Raw genomic sequence first — 15,007 nt, 5'->3', positions numbered from 1 at the left:
CTTGCGATGAGTTGTGGTTTTAGGCTACCTAAGCCAAAAACTGCAGCAATGACTAGGACCATCTTGTATAGATGCACCAATTCCTATACCACATTCCCACTACAAATGAAAGCAACATTCCACCGTTGTCATATATTCATTTTAGTAATACAGTTTTTCTTTAAAATTTTTTTTGTCAATTACACCAACTTGGTTATGTTATTTATTGTTTAAAAACAACGATTGATATTTTGTTATTTTTGTTATAGTTTTTGTTACTGGTGACCTCTGACCCTCCTCATTATTTTAAGTTAAGTTGAGTTCAATTTTATATTCAATCTTACTTCTCAATCAGTTCTTCTTATGTTATACTTGTGCACTTATGTTGGCTTATGCTATTTGATTGTTCTGTAATCTGAAATGGACTCCAGGAAGAATAGATATTGTGACTGTAAAGTCTAATGGAGATCGAAATAAACAAACAAACAAACAAACAAACAAACAAGACACTTCAAAGTGAAAATCACCCTACCGTCCGGAGGAGTCTTTTGTCCGTACATAGGGTTTGCCTTCAAACAACCCCGGATATCACGGACATCAGCGTAACTTCCAGTGTCATCCCCTCCGTGTTGAACATCTTTCGGGTGATGTCCAATACGTTCCATCATTTCTAGCAGCCGTAAAACATGGAGAACAGCAGTAAAGAAAATTGACATGTAACCTATACTAAAACTAGAGTTCGGCGACCTCATACCTCCATGAATTATCCAGAGCTTTTGTAAATTTCATGCAATTGACTAACACATTAACATAATTTATGCATGATGTTGTTCATCATTGACTAACGTACACATGTCACAATTATAACATTCCCATCATTAATCATAAAGCGGTTTTGCAATTTTTGCATAATTTATGCAAATAAGGTCCGCATTACCATATTTGGTTTCTGCTTATATTTCAACAAGTGTTACATTGATTGAAGTCCAGTTTTTGCAAAGAATGGAATTGTAATATTTCCTTATTAATTATGCAAATTAAGTGCTCATTAGCATAAATTGTATATCATTATGAACATTTTCGCCCAAGCTAGCTGCATGCTCCTCTTTGGAAAGCCTTGACATAAACGCCCCTGATAGTTCCGAAATTTAATGTTGGGGGGCTAAAACATGCCCCACTTGGTCATTGCAAGCTACCAGCCAAATGCCAAGACCATATCACGTCCTGGACAAGAGATACATATAAAAACTGCTATGATGGAATATTCTTATTAATTATGCAAATGTTCTTCTATTTTGCATAATTAGTATATTATTTTGTACAACATTGTCTAAGGTATCTACATACCAAAAAATCATGAAAATCCGTTGTCTCCTTCTTGAGTTATCGTCTTCAAAAGTTTTTGACAAAATGCCCCTGCTATCCCAAAACTAGACTCTAGGGGGGCCCAAACTTATGTCACTAATTTCTGAGCCCAAGAGGTATCTAACACGGTAACACCCCAAAATCGTGACCATAGCTTGTTCAGAACACGAGATAGCAAACCAGGAAGTTCTCTGTCCAATCATTTACCACATTGATGAATTATGGCACTTTTGTATCAATTATGCAAATAAAGGACTTATTTGCATAATTGATATCTGATAATGTTTCACCTGCCACAAACTACATATATTGCATGTATTTGAGTTCTATCGAGGAAACACTGCAAATACAGAAAGTTCTTCATTAAATTTGCGAATTAAGTGTCAGTTTGCATAATTTGCACTTCATGATGTGCATCTCTGTCTAAGCTGCATACATACCAACTATCATGTAAATTAGTCATTCCCTCCTTCAGTTATCATTCTTAGAAGATTTTGACAAAAATGCCCTTGCAGTTCTAGAGGAACCTGCTAGGGGGACCAAATATACACCACATATCCCTTATGTCACGAGCTATCAGCCATCCAAAAATCAAGACCATAGCACATCCAATTCAAAAGATCAAAAAAAATTAATTCCTGCTACAGTATCAAGATCACATACCAGGGGAACAAAAATTAAACTTGACCTTTGGCTTCCCAACACCTACCCACAAACCAAATATCATCGTAATCCATTCAGAGAATCTTGAGTTATGCTCACTACAAAAATCTTGACACGCAGACAGACACACAGACACATTGACGCACCCAAAACACCCATTTTTCATGGAGATAGATATAACCTCCATGACATTTCATGAAGGTACCTAGGTAATTAACCCTATCCAGACTTGTGGGGGGGGGGGTGAAAGTGACGGCGCCAACTTTCACAAAAATAACTAATTTTGGTTTAAACAATGGAATTTTAAGATTTTCTAGCTAAACTATACTTCTTTTCATATATCTTTTGTATATGACTTATCTTAATGTGGAATTTCTAATTGGATATTCATAAATTATGTGATGACGTAATTGGTCAAAATGCAAGATGGCCGACAATGTCATGATGAAAAGTATAACCAGCTTACTTTAGTCGAATTTCATCACCAATTGGTGTTTTCTTACAGAAAACATACATATGAACGTTTTCATTCCGTTCTCACGGGATTTTAGCGTTATATGTTGAAAAAGTCTAGCGACAATCTCTAACATGGAATAATCCTGAAGCAAAATAACTGCATATGGGGTGAAAGGTGTTCCTTCAACTACAAGACCAATTCACCCTCACACTCAGGGTTGACAATCACGGCAAAGCCTATGATATCACCCCTGACAACTCAGCCATAGTGTTCGGTTATTAGGGGTGCCTTGCTTATGAATATTAATGAGCTTGCCCTTATATGGGCAGTCAGCCGTTGGGGATCGGGCGTCGGCATGGTGAGCAAACAAAGCCATGGTAATACGTAACATGATTGGCTGATAGCTTCCCAGCGGCCTTTGCGAGACAGCTTGCGACAACAACAAGCCCAAGAAAGGCCTATTCTCTGATTGGTCGACAGCTTGTTTGTGGCTACAATCATAATAGCCACTGATAGGACATGGGATAGCAGGGCCCCATAAGGTAATGTCGTTGGGGACCGGGCGTTAGGAGGATGGACCAATTGAGTCTTTCAACTTCTCCAATTCTAAAAATTTAGAGGACGAAATAAACTTTTCAAATAACAAAAAAGCAAAACTTTGGGCATTTTTGCATTAGTTAAAACAAATTAAAAAGATTTCATCGGCAAATACGAGAAACAAACAACAACAAAAAAAGCGTGGGGGTCCATACATTTGCCGAAACCATTGATCGCACTCATGATAATGTTGTTTTTTTTTCTAAACAGCTAAATCAACTAGCTAACGCTCGGTTAAGTACGTAGACACTAGACAGCATAACATATTTAAGCCCCAGGCTTCATCTTAAGCCTAGCTTACCACGACATGCGGAACACTAGCCGACTCAGGTCGGCAGTAGTTCGGTAGCAGTCTTACCAGTTTAGGTCACGTCTATCTTAGCTCCAAACATGTCTGAACATGTCCATCTCCCGAATGCTATCTAATATAAACTATTTTCAGCCATCCCTAACTTTAGTCGGAGACTAGCGAATCATTCCTGACTGATTACCAACCGATCGCGAACCCTCTCACGAATTAAACTGGACATAATCAGTGATTTTAAAAGAGTGGTTATTTTCGTTTTTAACCAAAATCATCCTTTCTTCTATTTTGTAAACATTACTAAGACATCAAATTTGGATCACAGAAAACTCCATTGCGGCGTTTATGGTTCTTTCCACTTTTGGCTGGGTGTCTGTAGTGTGAAGTTCGGGGGTGATTCGCCTTCGTCCCGGTAATAGTCATTTTACTTGGGAATGAGATAGTAGAGATTTGTCTACGATCTTGGAGTGAATCGTTGGTAGGTTGGAAACAAGCTCGGAGTAAGTCAGTAGTATATGGCGTGGTTACGATGTCTATTTGACCGCTGACTAACGCCAGAACACCAGCCGAATACTAGCTATAGCCAACCTTGTCGAACAACAGCCGACCACCAGCAAACCCATTCCAGACCTGCCATTCAGAGCCGAATGTTTTGAACATTTTAAAATATTCGGATGGCGCAGAGGAATACCAGCTAACCGAGCCGAGCGTCAGCCGACTACAGCCGACTCCCGTATCACTCCTAACCATAGCCGGGAGAGAGTCGGGAGCTATATTCGGCTATTTGTAAACTAGGCTTTATGCAATCTACGCCCTCGTAGCTCCGGAGCGCACGGTCCAGCTCCTTAACAGACGGTAGCAAAAATAGGCAGAAGAAAGTAAAATAATAGCTGCTCCCTTTCCTCTCAAAGGCTCAGCATAGTCACTGACATCCTGTCTTTCCTGCCAGTCGTTCTAGTTTTCGCCGTGAGGGATGTATTTGGAACCGATCCAGTACAAATTCCCGGCGGTCTGCGCTTAATAACTGGGCGGGCGGGTAACACTCTCAGTACCGTAAACAAAGCCGGGAGCTCACGAGCTATACATTCGTACGCTCTAATTAGTCACTAAAACCCCTTACCCAACTCATATACAAACGAATAGCATTTAATCAAAAAAAAAAAAAAACGGCGCAAACTTTATCTAGGTATGCCATGCGAGCTACATGTACATATGGGCGAAAGAACCTGTAACACTTGTATTGCAAAACCGGTGGAAGACGAAATACATTTTATTTCCAACTGCCTCTCTAATGACAAGGAAAGAAAGGAGTTATTTGAAGAGGTATGCAAAACACACACAAATTTCCAAACGCTTACCGATGAAAACAAAACTATAACGCTGTTAACGTCACATAACCCACTCATCATAGAAAAAGTGGGGTACTTCGTCTTCCACTGCTTCCAGAAAAGAAGTCAAACCCCAAATGCGTAGATTGTAGCTCTCAGCAGTCCATATCATTGATAGAATAGTCACTTGTCTACATTTTTCACCATTGTTATCAATACCAAATTACTTTATTTTATGTGTGTTTACTATATTTACCTCCATGGAATATCATGGAGGTTATATTTTCTGTATGTGTCTCTGTCTGTGTACAAGATTTCTCAAGAACGGCTGGATGGATTGGTTTCATACTTGTTGTGTTGGTGGGGTGTGATGAAAGCTCGACTCGATAAGATTTTGGGCGCCATATCTCCACAAGGAGGTTGATCTCCAGTGCACGTTCAGCAAGAATAGCTTTCATATAGATACTCACCAAGTAGCGGTTAGGCCCCGGCTGTTTTTCTACAGTCGTTTTTATCGGGCTTTCTATTTTGTATTGTATCTTGCATTGGCGGACTTTAAGAAATATGACAAAATAGAAAGCCTGATGAAAACGACTAAAAAGCGGTAAAAAACAGCCAGGCCTAACCTCTTCTTGCAGAGTAGCATAGAGATACCGTGTGCATCTTCTACTGAACGAAGTGGTCGTAGAATAGACCATAAATACCTTATTATTTCACCGCAATGTTCACAACAAACATCGTTGGTCTCTTGCGATTTGGTGACTCGGGTGCTAGTTTGTCTCCCTACTGTCAGCCAAGAGAAAACTGAACAATAATTTTTGCCAGCCAGTGCTTATCTATTGCTGTGCTATGATATCACACAGTGTTATACATAGAGAGCCTATTCCAGACAAAACTGGATTGAGACGAGTCAGTCCTATGGATATAACGTCATGTAAAATGTCATGTGGCAGACCAATTACTCCATCCGTTACTGTGCCAAGTTACTGTGTCAAGTACTGACTGTCACCTTGTTGTAAATCGTACTTTATATAATCTCCAAGCAGATCCTACGGTAGTATAATAAATTATAAAAATAGCAAGCAACTTACAGCTTTTTGCCGTATTTCTACCAGGTCACAGTTGTTACACATTCTCAGTCAAAAGGCTAACAACAACTGACATCTAAAAAGAGATATTGAGTTTGGGAAAAAAACGATGTCGCCTTCACATTATACGACAGAAACTGCATGAAACCGCCCATTCTTCTTTTCTTCTTAGTGTGTTACGCAAGCGCGATTGTCTGAAATAAACGGAGGCCCTCGCGTGAGTAAGTCAGCAGCGAGTCCTGATTGGTCAGAGCATTTTAATTTGCATAACAGTCAAACGTGTCTGTCTGGAATGTCTGGAGCTTTCGGAGCAGACACGTACACACTTCTGCGTCCAAGTCCAAGCAAGAGAGTTATATCTATCTCTTTGTCTTCGGGAAAGGGACTCACTACCGCCAATATTCACAAGGTTGTAGGGTTGTTGTCTTTGTTTCTAGTCTGTCGACTGCCCTCGTTTAGTGCCTTTTTTTCTGGCCAAGGACAATAGTGTGCCGACTCGTGTCGTTCCGCACGTTCACACTCGCACACAAAGAAATAGCCACTAACTGGCTACACATGTCACAGGAAAATAGTAGAAATTGGCCAAATACACAGATTACTGAACACATATGTCAAATGTCACTAACTGTAGATTTGGGCCGTCTGGTGTGTTGTGTGTTTATTTGAATCTCTGGTATTTTCCAGTGACATGTTGAACCTGGTAGAGAGTAACAAAGGGAAGCAGTGTGTGTTTGCCTCAGCACGATGTTTATAGGGTTCAACCTTTCCAAATCAATGTCCGGTAGAAAAGTGTGAAACTATTTGTAATCTCCGAGCAGATCTACGTTCATCAGGCGCAAGTCAGTATCCAAAAGGCCAAACACTAGTGTGTGACTCGCCCCTGGGATATCAAACTATCCGTACATTCCATGTCGTACCAATATAGTATCCTGGGTGCCATGGTTAATAAGTGAAACTATCACTACGGAGGATATGTCATCCACGTTAGCATTGTGGGACAATGCAGAATTTGTATGCCCGACCGTAACCTTTACTTGCAAAAGATTTCTTTCCTGGCCGCATATGCTCTAGCACAACAGTGTGCCGACAAGCTGGTATGTGTAGACACTATCAACACTATAACACTAGCTTCTCTACTACCCTAGATACCATCTGTACAAAAGCTTGCAATACGCTACGAAGCAACAAAATGCCTTTGTCTAGAATATGCAAATGCCTCTTCCCTTGCATCATAGAAAAAACACGCACTACATAAGTATGTAGTCCGTATAATACATCATAATAAAAAGCACACACCAGATACGTATGTAGTCTGTGTAATACATCATAATAAAAAGCACACACTAGATAAGTATGTAACATCTATCATCATAATACCGCCACGTTTACTGCGATTTCACAAGCAATACTAATTTGACAAATGCGCTCAGCGCATCATTTTCTTCAGTTATATGTTCCTCTTACAGATTACCTTTGCCACTTCTTTTGTGTATCTTTTTGGTCTCTCTTGTCCTCCCAAAAACGTAATAATTTTAGTAATATCGTAATTGTAACACACCGGTGGTTGGGAGGGGGTTCCATACTACCGCCAGGAAGAAATACATCCTCTCTTGTTCCTTTCTCTCTTGTTAGTAATTGCACTGCTGAAACGAAGAAAAAAACTGCATGAGTATGAGAAAACGGACGTACATGTATACTGCCAAACAATTTTCATTCAACTTTGGTCCATCACAACTGACGTGTGCATACCTCGGCAATACCATGATGCACTATAAGATCTCCTTAAATTCAAAGCTAATTTATTTGGCGGTATTATGATCAGTGGCGGTACTATGTTGATGTTACATGTAGCCCGTGTAATATATCATTAAAAAAACACAAGATAAGTACGTAGTCCCTGTGATATGTCATATCGAGAAAAGCACAAGCTGCGTATTGGGTAAAGTGTAAAGCTATACAAGAATATCGTGGTGACTTGTACGTGCATCTTCGTCCCAGAGTATACAATATAAAAATCAGTAGTTCTAAGATCCCACATCTCCTTAATATTCAAAGCTTTTGTGATGTTACTTATCCTAATGAGTGCTAATTCGCATTATCTATGTATATTGATACTGTTCTCCTTAATTACTCATGTCACAAATGTGAAATTATTCATTTTAAGAATGCTATTCTAAAATTTCCTTTTTTTGAAAGTGATATCTACATTTATATAATCTTTGCATCGCAGTTATAATCACCCTTCGTTAACTAACCAATGTCACTAGTATGAATTTTCCATGATTTTCTACTATGTTCTTGCATGAATTTCCCTTTCTGATATTGGAAATATCGCACCATAGGAAACAACGGAATGATAAACTTCTTTAGTTATGCGACTTAAGGTCTAACTTGCAAATAATGTATGTATCTCTACCTAGTAGTAAGCTATATACATACCCGAAATCATGCATCGGTCTTTTCTTGAGTACTTCTCTTTCATAAATTCTAAGCAAAAAAGCTGCTATGGAGCAAAAACACACTAATTGATGGCGCGAGCGTAGACCATAGAAATGTACAGAACAGACGATATAAAATATAACGGGCTTTCAGTACGACCTCTTCGATACTTCTAGTCGGTATCGGTACATCAACACTAGACGAAAAGACCGAATATGTAGACGGATGCTGACGGATTCCAATTTGCAACACCTGACGGATGCTGACGTATGCTGACAAATCCCAAAAACCATCACGGATCCCAAAAAATGACGGATCCCACTTCCATCCGCAACGCATTCGTAGGTATCCGTAACTCTCATCGGTGGATACAAACACAGAACCCGTATACTCAGTACTTCGTGACGGATGCTAACACTGCATTCGTATGGATACTTACTTATAATCACGGATTCGTTAGCATCTGTAAGCCACTAACTGATTCAAACATTGTATTCGTATGGATACTTAGTTTTAACGCAAACGAAAGAATACGTGGTCAGGATTCTTGTTCATCAGCGAAAAGTCTTCAGATGCAGACGAATACCAAGGATACGAATTTGCAACATCCTGACGGATGCTGACGGATACCAAAGATTACCAAAAATCACGGATCCCATACACATCCGTAACGCATTCGTTGGTATCCGAAACTCGCGGTGGATGCAAACACGTAATTCGTTTGCTTACTTACTTCGTGGCGGATGCTAACACAGCTTCCGTAAGAATACTTACTTTTTAGATAATCCACGTTACGCTAGATACCAGGATACTCGGATTCGTAAGGATGCGAAATGGTTTTTTCTGCATTCGTGGCAAGATTACCAACAATGCACTGCTCCAGTGGATTGCTCCAGTGGAGGGGATTCCATTGGAGCAGTGCATTGTTGGTAATCTTGGGATATCTTAAATATGCGACTCGATCTGTAATTTTTTGCATCCGTACATTGGGGCGGTGTATTGTGGGTAATCCAGTCGTTGTCTCTCTGACCAATCAGACTGCACATCAGTCAGTTTAAAAATAAAGCGGAGATAGTCAGCGTTTTCCGTGAGGACCGCAATCTTTTTGTACCTCAAACTTTGAGTTTTGAAACGTTGAACTCGGGATATGGATTTGTACACACGTGTGTGAACTTCTGTAGTAGGGTGATGTTGAGGCGGTGACCAAACTCAAGTGGCAGTCGACGGACGGGACGGCGAGGGACTGAAACAGCCAGCCCTGTTTTGTAGTTCGGCGTCCTGGAGCTATTTTACATCACTGTCCTGCGGATCTCACGGCGAGGTATGTTTTATACAATGATTGTTTCCAAACAATACCCGCTTTGAATTCGTCTTTGTGACTACATTCCTTGTTGGCTAGTAGTTAGTAGCGCTTTTGGTATGCTTGGGCTGAACAGAAACTTATCAGAAAACGACATAACGGAGCCTTACAAAACACAAGTCACAAGCATGATACTTGCTGAGTAACTGTTGACTTATTTGGGGAAAATTTGAATCATCATCAAAACAGTACTTGTATACACATATGTTTGTCTCAAGCCTGGTATTTATTCGCATAGGAACATTCTGTTCCAACGGTGTTTACGTGTTTGTTTATATGCGACGTCTCGTACACAATGCAAAGTCCGGCCGGGGAAGCAGATCACACCTTGTCACTAATTATGCAACGCTAGACTGTTTCTGCCGCGCCCTCCCGGGGGACTTTTTTGGTATGATAATGCGGAATGTAACGGCGATAATGGCGATACCACAATCAGATGCATTTGTTCCTGTTGTATAACAAGCCAATCACCATTTCTTTTCATATACATCCTAATTACTTTGACGGACGCATCCATCAAACATGGATGCTTTAGCTATCTCAAAATTTGATGGGATTATTCTTTCTCTTTTTCAGACGGCGGGTCGACATTCTCTGGCCGTGTCAACAGCTGGGAGAACACTGGACTACAGGAAGGGCACAGAAGGAATTGAGCTGGGAGGGATCAGGGCGTAACTAGCCTGAAAAGAAGCGAAGCACTGTCACTCTAGAAAGGGGACTTTGTGCTGTTGCGAGAAGGTGTACATACTGATACTATAAGTCATGTTAGTTGTACTTTACAAGCTGGATTCACTATCTGTATCCTGTAGCCGGATGTGGAAATTCCTTAGAGTTGGACATCGCGAAGACTTTGATTTGTAATAGAAACAGATATTCGTAGAAGCAAGATTAGCCACAGACTTCCATGTCAGCTTTACATAAAAGTCAAATTGCATTCACGTTTGATCCTATATTCTGTTTGGAAGTATAAGAAGTCATGTGATATTGGCGGTTAAAGGATTCAACTTTCCCTTAACATAATTAGATAACAGGGACTCTCTGTACATACCTGGTATAACCCATTCTTGTTGCAATATTGTATCTGTATATATATCATGTGGCAGACAGGATTCGGCCTCGATGACATTACGTCGTTTAGTTCTTCTCAGGACTGGTTTAGAATTATTCTGTGTATTCTTTTCTATTTCAAATCGTGTTAGCCTTTTATAAGAAAGTAATTGGGCACACATGATATTGTGATTTGTAAAATGTGCGGAAAATTCATTAAAGTGACTTTGTATCTGCAGAAAATCCCGTTTTGGATTCTTTATGATCTGATCATACGAAGAAATCCCTAAAAAACGACTTCGCATCCGCGGCAAATGCCGCATTGGGATTTCTTAGGATCCGACCATGCCAAATATACGAGGAAAATCCTATAAAAACGACTTCGCATCCACGGCAAATTCCATAATGGGATTCTTTAGGATCCTACCATGACAAATATACGAGAAAAATCCTATAAAAACGACTTCGCATCCGCGGCAAAGGCCGTTTTGGGACCCGTTCATTCCAGGTATTCGAAGAAATCCTTTGAAAAACGACTTCGCATCCGAGGGAAATACCGTTTGGGGATTCTTTGCGATCCGATCATTCCAGGTATTCAAAGAAATCCCTAAAAAAACGACTTCGCATCCGTGGGAAATCCCATTTTGGGATATGTTTGAGTCTTTTCATTCCGGATCCCAAAAATCCAAATTTCGGATATTTTCATCCGGGCGATCCCCCGGATCTTAGGGATCCAACTTGAATCCGTTTGCATTCGCTAGCATTTGTTACAAATACGCAAATATCCCTGCTCGGATATGGCTACATCCGATACCCTTTCCCCCAGTGGCAAGTTGTAGGCTACCTATAGGTGTCATATCAAGTACTTCGGGCTGTTGTAGCGTGCTCGGGTCAGTAGAAGGCGGGATGCCTGTCCACGTGTTAGGCTGATGTAGCGTTCTCGGGTCAGTAGAAGGCGGGATGCCTGTCCAGTGCTAGGCTGTTGTACTCGGGGATGTAGAAGGCGGGATACCTGTCCAGTGTTAGGCTGTTGTAGCGTTCTCGGGTCAGTAGAAGGCGGGATGCCTGTCCAGTGTTAGTCTGTTGTACTCGGGTCCGTAGAAAGCGGAATGCCTGTCCAGTGTAAGGCTGTTGCACTCGGGTCCGTAGATGGCGGGATGCCTGTCCATTCTTAGGCAGTTGTACTCGGATCCGTAGAAGGTGGGATGCCTGGCCAGTGTTGGGCTGTTATACTCGGATCCGTAGAAGGCGGGATGCCTGTCCAGTGTTGGGCTGTTGTACTTGGGTCCGTAGAAGGCGGGATGCCTGTCGACGGTTGGGTTATTGTACTCGGGTCTGTAGAAGGCGGGATGCCTGTCGACGGTTGGGTTATTGTACTCGGGTCTGTAGAAGGCGGGATGCCTGTCGACGGTTGGGCTGTTGTACTCGGGTCCGTAGAAGGCGGGATGTCTGTCGAGGGTTTGGGCTGTTGTACTGGGGTCTATAGAAGGCGGGGTACCTGTCGAGGGTTGCGCTGTTCTAGCGTACTCAGGTCCACAGAAGGCGAGTTTCTTGTCTATTTTGTCCTTCAGTGAGCGGAATGACGGCCGCAAGACGGGTTGCCAGCGCCAACATTGCAGCATCAGGTCGTACCTGTGGACGAATCGACATCTAGCGATTGTGAGATGAACAAATTCTCTGTTAAATCCTGATTGTCTAGTGACCTCAATGAGATTTACAAAACGCAGAGCACGTTGCAGTTTCTATGAGAAGATATCAGGTTACATGTCACATGAGTATCTGTATGTTTGCTGGTGAGCAGACACAAACTGTGTTTTTATCACCATCGGTGCTTGTGTCAATATTGACATGAGATTCCATGAAACAATTTATTCTGTTCGAATGATCGTGATCTGACCTTTACGTATACACATCTTACACCGTTATTTCAGGTAGGGCCGTTTACTTAAAGAAACCATGGTGTACATGAAAATGATTCATTGTAAATTGAGGTACATGTACACGTAGGCTAGGGAGACTATGGTTGACACATCTAACAGCATTATTTGAGTGTAGGACAGTTTATGCATGTTTGGTCTTTCATGGGGTCTACAGTCTTCTGATGTAGACCCCGCGCAAGACACATGAGAGCATGTGCACGCCTTCAGTGTATACTTACGTCTTTTGGTTGCTATGTCCAGGTTGACACCAGTGTTCGCCTTCCTGCTCATGATTTCCACCTGCCTGATGGAGTACATGGGGTCTGGACCGTGGTGGGCTATCCGTGACAACTGGACCATGTCTACGGTCCAAGTCTGCCGGGAGTACTGGTGGGCAAACCTGCTCTACATCAACAACTTTATCGGACAAGATGTGAGGTCTTATCCAGGGAACTGTGGATGGGTCCGTATGATATTTGCCAGGGTATAGGGTGGGTTCGGACAACCGAAAATGACATTGGTCCCCCTAGCAGCTTTGTAAAGTTCAGGTTTTGATGTCTTGTGTTGTGAATATAGTATGCTCGTGATTTTGAGTGGTAGACAGTAAGCTCCAGCTGGAGATGTACTCTGTCCAGGCAGCTAAAATCCGGAGAAGCCAGACATATGTGCAAGGCAGAAGGAAAGCGAACCTTGAGGAAAGAACCCTGCAACAGATCTGAGTCAGCTTACAGATGTGTCATACGTGCCGTGGTAGAGACTGTCATTCTAGTATAGGACTGTTTAGATATAGCCGAAGCTGTAGGGCTGATGTCAGTTATGTCATTAATGACTGAAGGGGGCCATATATTTCCATATTCACATTCATTGCATTAAGGAGAGGTCAGATTTTTGTTTCCTACTTCATGTATAGCTAAAGAATTTTCAGGCTTCTTATGAGATATTACAATGCCATACAGTACAGTGTGAAAAGAGCGGTTTGCTGAGACGGTCACCTTAGGTCAAAGTCACCTTATAGATAAAACTGATAAACGAGTAGCGAATGTTGCAAGAAGTGATCGAAGCACTTTAACAAGTAGTATTTTCCCATTGGACAGTGTTTTCTGCATAGCTGGTACCTTGGTGCGGACATGCAGCTGTACGTAACACTTACAGGGCTGCTCGTAGTGCTTTACAGGTTAGTGTGATGTCCAAATTTATTCAAATTGAAATTTTTACTATTAAACTCCTTGGTCGGCTTACGGCTTTTTTTAAACATGAAAACAACATAACGCCACAGTGTCTTTGACATTACTAGTTAGTACCAATTCTTGAAAGCGTGATCTTTATGACATTTTCTTCTGCCCTTTACACGCATAGGTACCCAAAAGTTGGAGTTGCAGTTGCCTGTTTCTTGATCGGATCCATTTGGCTTCTGCATGGAGTGTCGTACTATTTCATGGTCGAGTAAGTATTTAGGATATTTTAAATAGCATCTCAAATACGCAAACTTTCTATCTCTCTCTTTATGTACATATAAAACATTTTTCTCTTCCTGATCAAACTTTATATTCTTTTTTCTGTAGTGTGTATGGACACATCTACAGGTACACGACCTACCGATGGTCGTTCACCAGGATGGCACCATATATCATCTGCATACTGCTGGGCTATCTGCTCTTCAGGACCGACAGGAACGTCCCGGACACTCCTAATACAAGGGTACGATTATAATACACACAATAAGATGACATACATGTATGATACAAAATATACAATGTACGTATAATACTTAATGTCGGGGTAAAGAATGAGATCTTGCAGATTGCTGATTCTACCGATAGAGATCCTGATGGGAGTCTCTGTTTACACAGACTCTGATCAGGATGCTATGAATCATGTTTAGGTGGTACATTTGTATGTGATACTATGTATTATGTATCTAAAACATAACATATTCACGTAATATACATACAAAGTCACAGCTCAAGAACATGTATTATAGGTTATTTGCCGGTCGACTCATCTTTCTTCTAACTTCAACTTCCGACTATTGTAGTAATTTCTCTATAGATGTTTGTGGTAACATGAACCCCCCTGCATTGCAGAAGCACTGCAGTGGAGGGGCTGCTAGAAGCATGCTTTTATCAAGCTAGGTGTACACGTCGGCAAAATAGTGCTTAATGTAACTGTGGTACCCTTATGCAGGTATCATCTCGGAGTTCCTGTCGTGGAGCGGTTGGCTGCCGTTAAGTCGCCTGTCCTACACGGCGTACCTCGTCCATCCCATAATCATACAGGCCTACTACATGGATTACAAGGGCCCATGGTTGTACTCAGCCATCACTTGGGTAAGACACTTATCCGGATTATCAGATTCAAAAAAAGTACATCAATCTGCTTTGCTAGAATGCAGTTAGGTGTGAATGTGCAATACAACAAAACATACCTGTAGTGTTGTGGCAAACCCTCTTTTCACTAGATA

The 15,007-nt window shown here is 41.4% G+C and overlaps 1 long non-coding RNA gene across 1 annotated transcript; it reads left to right on the top strand.

Annotated features, from left to right (window-relative positions):
• The first annotated feature begins 5,860 nt into the window (after window positions 1-5,860).
• LOC118420582 lies at window positions 5,861-14,072 on the top strand. The gene is made up of 4 exons (XR_004831762.1): window positions 5,861-6,190; window positions 12,808-12,979; window positions 13,641-13,720; window positions 13,903-14,072. It is a non-coding gene; the product is annotated as an uncharacterized LOC118420582 (long non-coding RNA).
• The last annotated feature ends 935 nt before the right edge of the window (window positions 14,073-15,007 follow it).

This window comes from Branchiostoma floridae, chromosome 8, assembly GCF_000003815.2.
Source record: "Branchiostoma floridae strain S238N-H82 chromosome 8, Bfl_VNyyK, whole genome shotgun sequence".
Classification (NCBI taxonomy): Eukaryota; Metazoa; Chordata; class Leptocardii; order Amphioxiformes; family Branchiostomatidae; genus Branchiostoma; species Branchiostoma floridae.
This window is presented reverse-complemented; position numbering and strand designations above follow the sequence as displayed.